The sequence below is a fragment of the Hyperolius riggenbachi genome, chromosome 11, assembly GCF_040937935.1.
Source record: "Hyperolius riggenbachi isolate aHypRig1 chromosome 11, aHypRig1.pri, whole genome shotgun sequence".
NCBI classification, from domain to species: Eukaryota; Metazoa; Chordata; class Amphibia; order Anura; family Hyperoliidae; genus Hyperolius; species Hyperolius riggenbachi.
The window spans coordinates 19431079-19443624 of NC_090656.1; the positions used below are offsets into that span (position 1 = coordinate 19431079).

Genomic DNA, 12546 nt, shown 5'->3' on the forward strand with positions numbered 1-12546 from the left:
ACACAGTGCACGGGGAGCAGAGACCCAGACAAGGAGGCGGGACAGAGAGGCCACCCGGGTCGGAAGGGGGGGGGGTGGGCGACACTTAAAACAGGGGAGCGGAGAGACTGTCTGGGGGGCAGGATATGATGTGTTCTGGGCATGTGTGGCTTTGGGGCTGGGTCTTATATTCGGAGGATGCCTTATATTCAGAGAAGGCATGAAATTGCAGCTAGGCCTTATAATCAGAGGATGTTTTACTTTAGGGGAAAGACTGTAGCAAGTATTCTGATGTAATATCCAGTGGTATTATAATTAAGGAATATGTCTTTTTCTATATATGGAAGAAAGACAAAAAAACTTTCCAGTCCTCTTTGATGTGATCCACTTCACTTCAAATCATTCATTTATATTTGTAGAAAGGACTACAGCATAAGTATAAAGTATAAAGTCTTGCAAATCTTGTGGTACAAAAATATCAAAAATCTTTATTGACACAAATTCTTAAAAAGGAGGTCTCTGCAGGATGCTCCTCACTTGCATAAATAATCACAGGAGTTTCGATAATTAATCATAGCAAAGGCTTGATGCATTCAGCACAACATTAATTGGCAACGACACGCTCGTTTCGGGCATACAATACCCTTTATGTTTTTTGATTTCTTATCAGGTGCAATATGCGTCTGCTTGGTCAGACGTAGTTTCTGTTATTTTATTTGCTCCTGCCATGTACCATTAACAGGATATACAGGTTTGTGTATGTATATATTACCTAGAAGTCTTCTTGGTACTTACAGGTGTCTATTCTTTTGCTGTACAGCAACTGGGACTGATATGTATAAGCCCAATGTGGTCGCTGTTATTCCCTATGGTATAGGTTCTATTTGCCTTCAATATTCTATGCCCTCTATTGTTCTTTATCTTTGGCAATACAACTATTGAGCCGATATTTACTGTCTCAGGTTGTTTTTGCCACACTTTTTCTATATTATATTCCTCTATACTAGGATTGGTCTTTTCTATGCTTGGACACTATATACATTGTTGGATGAAGTGTAAAGGCTTTGGTTTTGTGGCCTTGTGTGAAATACACCTCGTCCCCACCTCTTTCTGGAATCTTTCTGTAGGATGTGGGTATCTGTCTCTTAATACATTACAGTGTTCTCCCCAGAATTTTTTTCCAGCCGGGTGGCATGAAAAAGCAGCCGGGTGGGGCGAGATGAAAATGCAGGGCAACTCTGCTTACAGCATAGGAGGAGGTGAGGAGGTGAGCCGATGACAGCCAGGTGGTCACCAAAACTAGCCGGGTGGAGCACCCGGCTAAAAGAGCCTGGGGAGAACACTGCATTATATTAATGTGTTTAATTGAATTTTTTTCTGTTTTGATTTTTTGTAGAAAGTGCTTATACAGTGGCCTGATGAAGGGTATTGTATGCCCGAAACGAGCGTGTCGTTGCCAATTAATGTTGTGCTGAATGCATTAAGCCTTTGCTATCGTAATATCCAGTGGGGCAATGGGCATGGTGGGAAATGATATCTGGCAGACATTAATCATTTACCACATCGGGCATATATATATATATATATATATGTATGCCAGCCTTATCTTTATGCTGGAGTCAGTCACAGGAGCTCCCCAGGCTGCGCAGAGATTGTTGTTTTATCTCTGACAGCAGGAGATGAACAGCTTAATTCATAGCTGAGAGCTTCAGTGTGCAAGTTACGCTAGATGTTATATTTTTATGCAAGATGGTTGCTTTCTTTATATATGACTAAGACTGTAGGGGAAGGGGGTGGGAAGGATGATTTCCTCACCGCTAACATTAATTTCACTCAAAAGCAGGTAGGCTAACTGTATAGGCAATATGATGTTGGGACAATGTTCCAATTGTATGCCAGACTGTATTCCTACTCTAAATTACACCTGAGAGCATGAGTGTATGGAAAGATTCAATATATATATATATATATATATATATATATATATATATATATATATATATATATATATATATATATATATATTAATAATAATTCATAGGTCCTTCTACCGCTACATCTTTTACCTGTTGCATAACACAGTATATTTAAGGTTTAGGGCCAATTTAGACTTATGGCTGTCCCTGGCATCTATCACTAAGGATCCACAATGTCGCAATTGAGATGAATGGAATCTGTTTATCTCACCTTGTTTACCGTCGATTGCTGTCGTTTAGTCAAGTAGGGCGAGTAAGATTTCCCAAATGTTACATGCAGCTTCTGAAATTGTTGGTGTTCACTTCAAGCAGCGACAAATGCTTTTTTGTGTTGTAGCAAAACAGCTTTTTCCCACAGCAAAGCAAGCTGCTACTAGCTGTCTGTATTAACCAGCTCCTACTTAAAGGACAACTGAAGTGAGAGGGATATGGAGGCTGCCATATATACTCGAGTATAAGCCTAATTTTTGGGCCACAAAAAGTGACCTAAAAGTGGGTATCTATCTAGGCTTATACTCGAGTCGCTACTCTTTGAGTAACCCCCACAGTGCCCCCACTATATGCACAGTGGTGCATCATCTGAGGGACACCACACACTTGACATTTCCATGGGCGGTCCCAGCTAAGCTCATCTCGAGTTGTAGCCTTGGAAGGCATACAGGGACAGTGACTACTGAGTGGTGAGAATCCTTGCATTCCTATATCAAGTTTTCGATACATGACAATGTGACTCTGCATTCCTTGCTTTATCTTTATGCTAGCTTAAATGTTGCAACAGGAGTTTTTTGCATGTCTATCTCCATTGTAGGCTTATGTTCTTGCTTATTATTGCAATCTACTGAATTTATGCTACTTTCTAATATATGGTTGTGGTCGGCCATGGCTGTGAGTGGTGTTGTGGCTTTTGCCACCCCCGGCTTATACTCGGGTCAAACATTTTTTTTCCTGTTTTTGAAGTGAAAGTATGTTTGGGGGGGGGGATGTTTGGCTTATTCTCAGGTAGGCTTATACTCAAGTATATACGGTATTACCTTTAAGCAATACCAGTTGCCTGACCCTGAACAAGCATGCAGCAGATCAGGTGTTTTTGGTATTGTTATCAGATCTGACATGAATAGCTGCATGCTTGTTTCTTGTGTGATTCAGACAATACTGCAGCCAAATAGATCAGCAGGATAGCCAGGCAACTGGTATTGTTTCAAAAGAAATAAATATGGCAGCCTCCATATTCACCTCACTACAGTTGTCCTTTAAATGCACCAAATCTAAACACCATGCTATCGGCAGAGTTCTGAAAAATTCTAAGTGGGAGTGTACTTTTTACTCTTGCAACTGTTAGCTGCTTTTTTCTGGTTTTTGTAAGCCTAATGGTGGCCACTTATGATACAATTTGCTGAACGATCGTTTAGGAACTATTCTTTGTATGAATGATCGGTAATGATCGTTTGGGACCGCTAATGGACAAAAAAACTCCTAACCAATCCCATCAGATTAATGAAATTGATCCAATTTTTGGATCAATTTTATTAATCTGATTGGATTGGTTGGGAGAGTTTTGTCCGTTAGTGGTCCCAAACTAAAATGTTTGATTGTTAATACGAAGAAATGTTCGTAAATGATTGTTCAGCAAATTGTATCATTAGTGGCCACCTTTAGCTTGATCACAACCGCAGCAGATCAAAGAGGAGAGTAACTTGTTCAGTCAAGAGACACCACTCAGGAGGTGAAAATAGCAGAGCATCTCTCTGACCTGAGTTTTTTTGGAGGTACGTAAGCAGAACTGATGTCAGTTAGGAGGATGGAAGATACTTGGAAGACAGCCATATGTTATGCAGTAATGTATGTTATGGATCTGACACTGGGGAGGGACGTGCTCATATTAAACAAGGCACTCTTGACAAAATGGCTCTTTATGCTGGGAATACACCATACAATTTTCTGTTAGATTCTTCTGTTAGATTTTTCTGTTAGATTTTCTGATATGATGCATAATTAGATTATTTTCTGTAGAGACTGGTCATTATCTCCGGTGCATTGTCTTCTGTTTATCTCCTGCTGAGTAGAACAATGCCTAATTGCTCGGCAGATAGATGGTAAGATAGATACATTTCCAACATGTTGAACTTTACCTATCTGGCAGGTAAATCTAACAGAAAGTTGTATGGTGTATTCCCAGCATTAAAGTAATACTGATGCGTCCTGTAAAAAAAAAAAAGCCAGGTACTCGCTTAAAATGAACCTTAACTGAGTAAAAATAAAAAAGTTTCACTTACCTGGGGCTTCCCCCAGCCCCCTGCAGACATCCCATGTCCGTGCTGTCAGTCATTAATTCTCCAGTCCCCTGCAGCCAGCTAGTGTCGTTGTCTGGCCAGTGCGCCTGCACGGCCCTGGCCGCACGCGTGCTTAGTCGCGCTCCCGTTGCCGGGCCGTTTTGTGCACTGTGCAGGACAGCCATGGCAACGGGAGCGCGATTGAGGACGTGCGTGGCCAGCGCACTGGCCCAGCGACTGAAAACTAAACTACCTGGCTGCGGGGGACCGGAAGATCGCTGATTTATGGTGCAGGCACAGGAGGTCTGCAGGGGGCTGGGGGAAGCCCCAGGTATGTGAGACTTTTTTATTCCATTTTTACTCCGTTAAGGTTCACTTTAAAGAGATTGAAGGCTTTGGGTAGAGCGTTCCTGATCCCCTCTCGGTATCCTGGTTCCAACGCTGTACCCAGTTTAAAATTGCTGCCTCTGGGAGCCCTCGGAAGGATTTGTAAGCACTGGTGTTTCCGAGTGATTCTGAAGACAGGTGGCTCCGCAATGTGCATGCGTGTTTGCACTTGCATGCACAGTATGAAGCCACCCGTCTTGGGAAGCACTCGGGGGCGCGGGTACTTACGAAACCTTATGAGGATCCCCAATGGTGAATTTGACCATTTGGTCAAGTAATTTTGACGTGTGGGGGGGGGGGGGAAGAGGGGTACATCAGTGCAACCGGGACGCCAAGAGAGGACGGGGAATGCTCTATGGCCTTGGTTCTTAACGTGGTTACAATTTAGTGGTAAAGAAAGCGCATCTCAGCGGCCGCCAGCGAGTCAACTCGTCCTGTCACAGCCTGGCCAGGGCTAGCGGTGTTGGCGGAACGATGCAGGGAGCGGTGCGCAGTATGCCGTCTGACGTCACTACCGGTTTCAGTGCTTAGTCACGCCTTCTTCTGGTATGGACCACACGTTGGTAAATATAGATTTGTCCACTGGTACTTGTCATAATGTTTACTATGCTAGGGGGTGCTTGGGGAGTACAGGGTTTTAAGAGGTGTACATCCCAATAAACTGCTCTATGGGATCCAGAGCCTTCCTTCTCTGTAGGTGAGTATATTCGGCACATGGGGAATGTGACAGGGACAGAGGGGGTCTTAGAACCACCCCCTCGCAGATTACAGCAGTTGGGGGAAGTCATTGGGAGATAGACTGCTCAGATGCAGGTTTAGAATGTCTTCTGTTTGGATAAAGGTCTCAGAAGCCCATTACAAGGGAACGTTGTTTTGCATTGATGCAGCCAGACCGTCCCGGATTCGCACAGGAATAGCTGTCGTTGACCTGTTTTTTCTTCTTATCCCTTTCTCAACAAAAATCTCGTTCTGGGTATAATTATCTTTGATCTGTGCGACGGAGAGCGCAGCGTCAGCGTTCCCATACATGGCGTGATCTATGAAACGTCAGGAATAAGTTGACTTGTGGCGCGGCGAATGTTCCCGCCTCCCTTTATTCCCCCGTCTGATACAGAAACACAATCTGGGGACATTTAATTATCGCAGACCGTGTATTTTTAATTTGAAAATCGCTGCCATTTTCTCGGTCTGCTTGTCAGTTTTATTACAAACATTGCATTTTCCAGCTAGAATCAATGGCCTGCCTGTGGAGGTAGCGGAGCAGAGCCTGCACGTTATATGACGCCTGCATGCACACACTTCATGGTTGCTGCCTTCTGATTTATCGATTGAGGGAGCTAAGAAAAGGTTTTTTAACCACTTAAGGACCACAGACTTTAACGCCTACCCCCCCTCCCCCAGTTACCAGGCTATTTTCTACCAATTAGGGCTCTGCAGCTTTAAAGAGACTCTAACAAAATTTTGAGCCTTATTGCTTCTATCCCATAAGTTCCTATACCTGTTCTAATGTGCTCTGGCATACTGAAGCCTTTTCTAGTTGCACTGTCTGTGTAATAAATCTTATCTTCTCTCCTCTGTCGGGTCTGTCAGGCTCAGGCTGGAATGTGTGGAATGTGCAGCACTGCTTGTCATTGGCAGAAGCTTTACACACCCTCTCCAAGTCACACAGTGAGCTGTTCTCACTCTGGTTAGAAGCCATGTTTTTTGTTTGTAAACACTGCATAAAAATGGCAATTACAAGCCAGAATTGCAGCAGGGAGAGGCAGAAACAGCACAGAGGGGCCCAGGGGAACATAATGAATAGAATGGTTTGCTTTTTATTGTAAGAATTTTAGAGTACAGATTATCTTTAAGTGCTCGCTGCACGTCCATACAAGTCAGCACACAAATGATCTCCCCTCCCTTTTCTGCCCACCAACACAGCTTTCTGATCCCTGCTGATATATTTAGAAATGTATTTGTTGTTGTTGTTGTTGTTTTTTATTACATTTTACTATTTTGTTTTTCTTCCCCCCCCCCCCCCAGACTTTTTCTCCCCCCGCCTAATCATTAGCCTATTAGAGCTGATCGCTCGTGTCTCCCCAGGGTACAGCTGAGTGACACGGCTGTCCCACTGTACAATGTAAATAGAGGGCGGTTTTGCCGTCTAACAGTCTCCTAGTGGCGATCATAGCTGGGGGACTGATGGCTGAGCGGAGATGCGCGCAAATTTTCTGCAAAACCCCACCCCAGGACTTGACGCCAGTTGGCGTTAGGTGGTCGGGAGGGGGTTAAAGGACACCTGAAGTGAGAGCGATATGGAGGCATATGTTTCCTTTTGAACAATGCACATTGCCTGGCAGTCCTGCTGATCCTCTGCCTGTAATACTTTAAGCCATAGACCCTGAACAAGTATGCAGATCAGGAGCTCTGACTGAAGTCTGACTAGATTAGCTGCTTGCTTGTTTCTGGTGTTTGATTCAGACCCTGCTGATGCCAGAAAGTTCAGCAGGACCGTCAGGCAACTGGTATTGTTTAAAAGGAAACAAATATGGCCTCCATATTCGTCTCACTTCAGGTGGGTTTTAAAGGAAACGTGAAGTGAGGAAAAAAAGTTATACTTAAAGAGGAACTCCAGTGTAAATAATGCAATAAAAAGTGCTTCATTTTTACAATAATTATGTATAAATGATTTAGTCAGTATTTGCCCATTGTAAAATCTTTCCTCTCCTTGATTTACCGGTACATTCTGACATTTATCACATGGTGACATTTTTACTGCTGGCAGGTGATGTCATTGGAAGTAGCTGCTGCTTGCTTTTTTGGCAGTTTGAAAAAGCTGCAAACAGCTATTTCCCTCAATGCAAAAAGGTTCACAGACAGGAAACTGCCAGGACCATGGTCCTCACAGTTTCCTGTGGGAGGGGTTTCACCACAATATCAGCCATATAGCGCCCCCTGATGGTCTGTTTGGGAAAAGGAATAGATTTCTCATGTAAAAGGGGGAATCAGCTACTGATTGGGATGAAGTTCAATTCTTGGTCACGGTTTCTCTTTAACTCAGAAGTGGGAAGTCTCCGAATCACAGGTGTCAAACTCAAGGCCCGCGGGCCGGATTTTATGTAGCCCTTGAGAACTACAAATGTGCATTATTGTGTAATTAGTAAAAGTGGAGCACACTGGTGACCGTCTCAGTTTGAGCCATGGTGCAGCATCAACCCATGAGACCCCCCACCTTAAGAAAATAGCAAGGGCCCCCCTCTTGGGATTTAACCCCCCATGTGGCTGGTAAAAGCCATAGCAGAGTAGTTCAGCCGTGTAAGATTAACTTGTCCCGCAATACCTCGTAGCCCTTCTGTTTTTCAGAAGCGGATCCTGAAGCGCTGCATTGGGGGCAATGAGAAAATGGAAAGTTTCTTCACACTAGTGAAGGAACACACCATTCTAAGGGGCAACATTCACTTTAGTGATGGGGGGATGTGGGGAAACGGAACGGAAGCAGCCGAATGGCAAACGGAGTGAAAACTGATCCAATCGACCGGTAATCAGATCCGTTTTCACGGATCGTTTGGCTCCTAACTCAAGTGTGAACCGAGCCTTAGAGTCTCCCTGTTTCTCTCTGTGTCCTTTTGCTCCACTGTCGGGCCCCCACTCAAAACTCCCACCAGCTGTGTCTTTGGGTTTCGTCAGAAGTACATGGGTCTCCGAGTACTTCCAAAGGCAAGCGGTTCCTTAACCATTTATGCCACACGGACGTGAGCCTCATGTCCGCAGCAGCAGCTGTTAGAGCCGCAGGGACGCGATATTCACGTCCCTGCAGCTTGGGGGACTTTGTGGGCGATCGCGCAGTTACCGGGAGCATAGGGAGATTGGCTGCAGGGGACAAACGTCTTCCGTGCCAATCCGTACATTACCGCCAAGAATAAACACTGTTTTTGTTCAAATCTCCTGCCGTGATTTCCGTCGGTTCCGCCGCCCGATCGTTACATTTAATACCATTTATTAATTTCCTTGCCGGCACTGAGATCGCAGCTTTCCATTGAAACCTTGCGTCACTTCCCTAGTTACAATGTAGCAATATATTGTATCCCATGTGGCGTACTTGTATGCTACATATAACGGGGACATTTTGTGGCCAAATAGTAAAAAACACCTACTAACCTTAGGGGGGGGGGGGGGGGGGGAATAATATCTATGTCAAGAGGGCATATAATTATTAAATTATGGGCTAAAAATGAGTGATGGATGTAAAACTGAAAAAATGCACCATTGTTTTGTTTCCAAATAAGATATTGTCACCATACATTATACTAGGGATATAATTGTAACGTTGCAATAACCATGACAAATGGCCAAATAAAATGTGTGGATTTTAATTATGGTAGCATAGTCAGCGCTGCGTAATATGTTGGCGCTTTATAAATACAATAAATACAATAATGTATTATTGGTAAAACTATAATGGCTGAAAACTGAAAAATAGTGATTATTTTTCTTAATATTACCATTATAATGCATTTAGAATAAAATAATTCTTAGCATAATGTACCACCCAAAGAAAGCCTAATTGGTGGCGGAAAAAAAAAGGTATAGATCATTTTGTTGTGATAAGTAGTGATAAAGTTATTGGGGAATGAATGGGAAGAGCGCTGAAATGTGAAAATTCCTCTCATCCATAAGGGGAAAAATACCCGCGGGCTGAAATAGTAAATGCACAAGTCCACACTCACTTCTCTTCAAGAGTTCTTGGAGACTTGAGTACTTCTGTTGCCTTCCAAGGAGACCTGAAGGCCTCATCGACATTAAAGTTGAAGCGGTTGACCTCTGTTGAATGTAAAGTGTGTTTTCCTATTTCGTATTAACCATACAGCTATCCTATTTGCTTTTGGGTACAAGTAATATTGTCTGTTTACAAATTACAAGTTCTCAAAGTATAGTTTATCTGCCCTGAAAGTTGCCATTGCTTTTTATTCAAGCTGCTTTTCTTTATGTATTAAAATCTTCTAGTGAGCTGTTCTGAACTGTGTGCATGCTTGAAGCACAGAGAGCTTCACAAAGAGCTTGTTTTCAGTTGTTACACACAATATAACAACTGAGGAGTGTAAACTAAAGATACTGTCACTTCGGATCACATCCTAAGCTGAAGGGGCTTTCCATGGCAGGATAAAGTGCTGTGTTTAACTGTTTGAATGCTATTCTGCTACAATTATTTTTGTGATAGTAGCTTTAACGCTGTAAAGAATCTTTTAGAGCAAAGAAGAAATTCTGAGTTTCAGACCACTTTAATATATTGTCAGGTCCACTGTCGTCTTCCATTTTGTCACTGGTTGTAATTGCTCTCCATCCTACAAGTCCCAGTTTAATAAAGCATGTGTATTTATGTGTGGCAGCTCATAGCGAGACAGGGAAGCCCGGAGCCATATTCCCCCTCCCGTACGTTCTACGCGTCTCCTGATATTAGGAAATATGAGATGCCAAGCCGTTGTGAGAGTCTGATCTCTGACATGTGGAGAGACTTGATAACACTATTACCCTGGAGAGAATTCATCATCGACTTGCTTGATTACATTGTGTCTTGGCTTCTGAAGACAGGACAGATAAAATTATCGCGGAGCTTGTAGAGGCCCAGGTGGTGTTTAGAAGCCTCTGGGCTATGCTGCGCACTTGCGCTTCCTCTCGGCTGGTATAAAATGAGATGGAGAAAAAAAATGAATGTCTTAAAAGGTTTCACTTTTTCTTACTTTACCTTTTCATCTCTCCAGTTTTATCTCGAGTCTTGATAACTGAACCAGGAGAGCACCAAGCAGATAGAAGTCTTGTCCCCCGCTGAATCATTAAAACATTTCAATTACTAGTTTGGAGTGTTTAGCAGTAGCAGAGCAGGAAAAAGCTGTGAAGACATTAGAATGTGGAGTATTTAGTAGGAGCAGAGTGGCATATGATTGCTGCAGAGCAGGAAGTGGCTAGGAAGATGTGTGAAAGTGGAGTTGAGGTGTTTAGCGGGAGCAGAGTGGAGCAAGAAACAGTAGGTGAGTGGGTAATAGCTGGGGAGACATATGAATGTAGGGGTTTTTAACAGGAGCAGAGTGGAGCAGGGGAGCAGTAGCTGAGAAGGAAGTGGCTGGGAAGACATATCAAGGTGTTCAGGATTTAGCATGAGCAAAGTGGAGCATTAGCAGAGCAGGAAGTGGCTAGGGAGACATGAAGGTGGAGTTTAGGTGTTTAGCAGGAGCAGAGTGGAGCAGGGAAGCAGTATCAGAGCAGGAAGTGGCTGGGGAGACATGAAGGTGGAGTTGGAGTGTTTAGCAGGAGCAGAGTAGAGCAGAGCAGGATGTGGCTGGGAGGACACATGAAGGTGGAGATGGAGTGTTAGCAGTAGCAGAGGGCAGCAGTAGCAGAGCCGGAAGTGGTTGGGGAGACATATGAAAGTGGAGTTAGAGTGTTTAGCAGGAGCAGAGTGGAGCAGGGAAGCAGTAGCAGAGCAGGGAGTGGCTGGGAAGACATATGGAGGTGGAGTTGGGGTGTTTAGCAGGAGCAGAGTGGAGCAGGGAAGCAGTAGCAGAGCAGGGAGTGGCTGGGAAGACATATGAAGGTGGAGTTGGGGTGTTTAGCAGGAGCAGAGTGGAGCAAGGAAGCAGTAGCAGAGCAGGAAGTTGCTCAGAAAACATGAAGATGGAGCTGGAGTGTATAGTATGAGCAGAGTAAAGCAGCAGAGTAGGAAGTGGCTGGGAAGACATATGAAGGTGGAGTTGGAGTGTTAGCAGTAGCAGAGGGCAGCAGTAGCAGAGCAGGTAGTGGCTGAGGAGACATATGTAGGTGGAGTTGGAGTGTTAGCAGGAGCAGAGTGGAGCAGGGAAGCAGTAGCAGAGCAAGAAGTGGCTAGGAAGACATATGAAGGTGGAGTTGGAAGGTTTAGCAGGAGCAGAGTGGAGCAGGGAAGCAGTAGCAGAGCAGGAAGTGGCTGGGAAGATGTATGAACGTTTAGTAGGAGTGTTTAGCATTAGCAGAGTGAAGCAGGGTAGCAGAGCAGGAAGTGGCTGGGAAGACATATGGAGGTAGAGTTGGAGTGTAACAGGAGCAGAATGGAGCAGGGAATCGGTGGCAGAGCAGGGAGTGGCTGGGAAGATGTAGGAGTGTTTAACAGGAGCAGAGCAGGAAGTGGCTGGCAAGACACATAAAGGTGGAGTTGCAGTGTTTAGCAGAAGCAGAGTGGAGCAGAGAAGCAGAGCAGGAAGTGGCTGTTGTTCAGAAATCGGGCCTTTCTCAGCTTGCATGCTATGTAAGGTAATGCAGTGCTACATATATCTTCATAACGGAAATCACTAATGCCTATAACTGCATGATAAGGAGGGGATTTTGAACTCCTGCTAATTGTCTATTTGATACTCTGAAGTTACCCATTAATACTTGTATTCTGTGTAGCCTGTAGCGGCATTGCACACGTTGCCCAGCAGTGAACAGGTTAACCCCGCTCTGCCTTCGTCTTTATTTTTTAATTTGCCGTCTAGCAGCAAGCCTTGCCGGAGGATTTCCCCGGAAGATGTGTGCGGAATCCTTAATGAAGGTTAGGGCCTCTTGTTCATACAAAACAGTTATTGACAGAGCGAGCCGCAGTAATGCCGGGGTCTCGGATTCACAGCGCGGACCTCCAACATTCACCGCAAAGGTCAGTCCAGCCTGGCCTGCGCAAGAGGCGAGGACTAGGCTGACTATAAATAGCATTTTCCGTGAAGAATGTCCGCGTTCAGCAGCTCCGAGATGAACATGATACACTCGCAAAGGTTAATTAACCTGTAAATCAGGATGGTGTTATGAGGCATCGATTGAGCGCTAGGCCAGGGGAGGGGTTAAGTAGGGATTACGATTGTGTATCTTCTTAATCCCATTAAATATTACCTGTTTGATAGCATGGTGGGCCGGGAGAAAAACACTGTGCCGTGTGCATGCTTGTGTGC

General features: G+C 44.4%; 1 protein-coding gene across 1 annotated transcript in view; it reads left to right on the top strand.

Moving 5' to 3' along the window:
* Positions 1-12546, top strand: part of ITFG1 (integrin alpha FG-GAP repeat containing 1) — a 383915-nt gene that overhangs the window by 75897 nt on the left and 295472 nt on the right. The gene's annotated exons all lie outside the window — the stretch shown is intronic.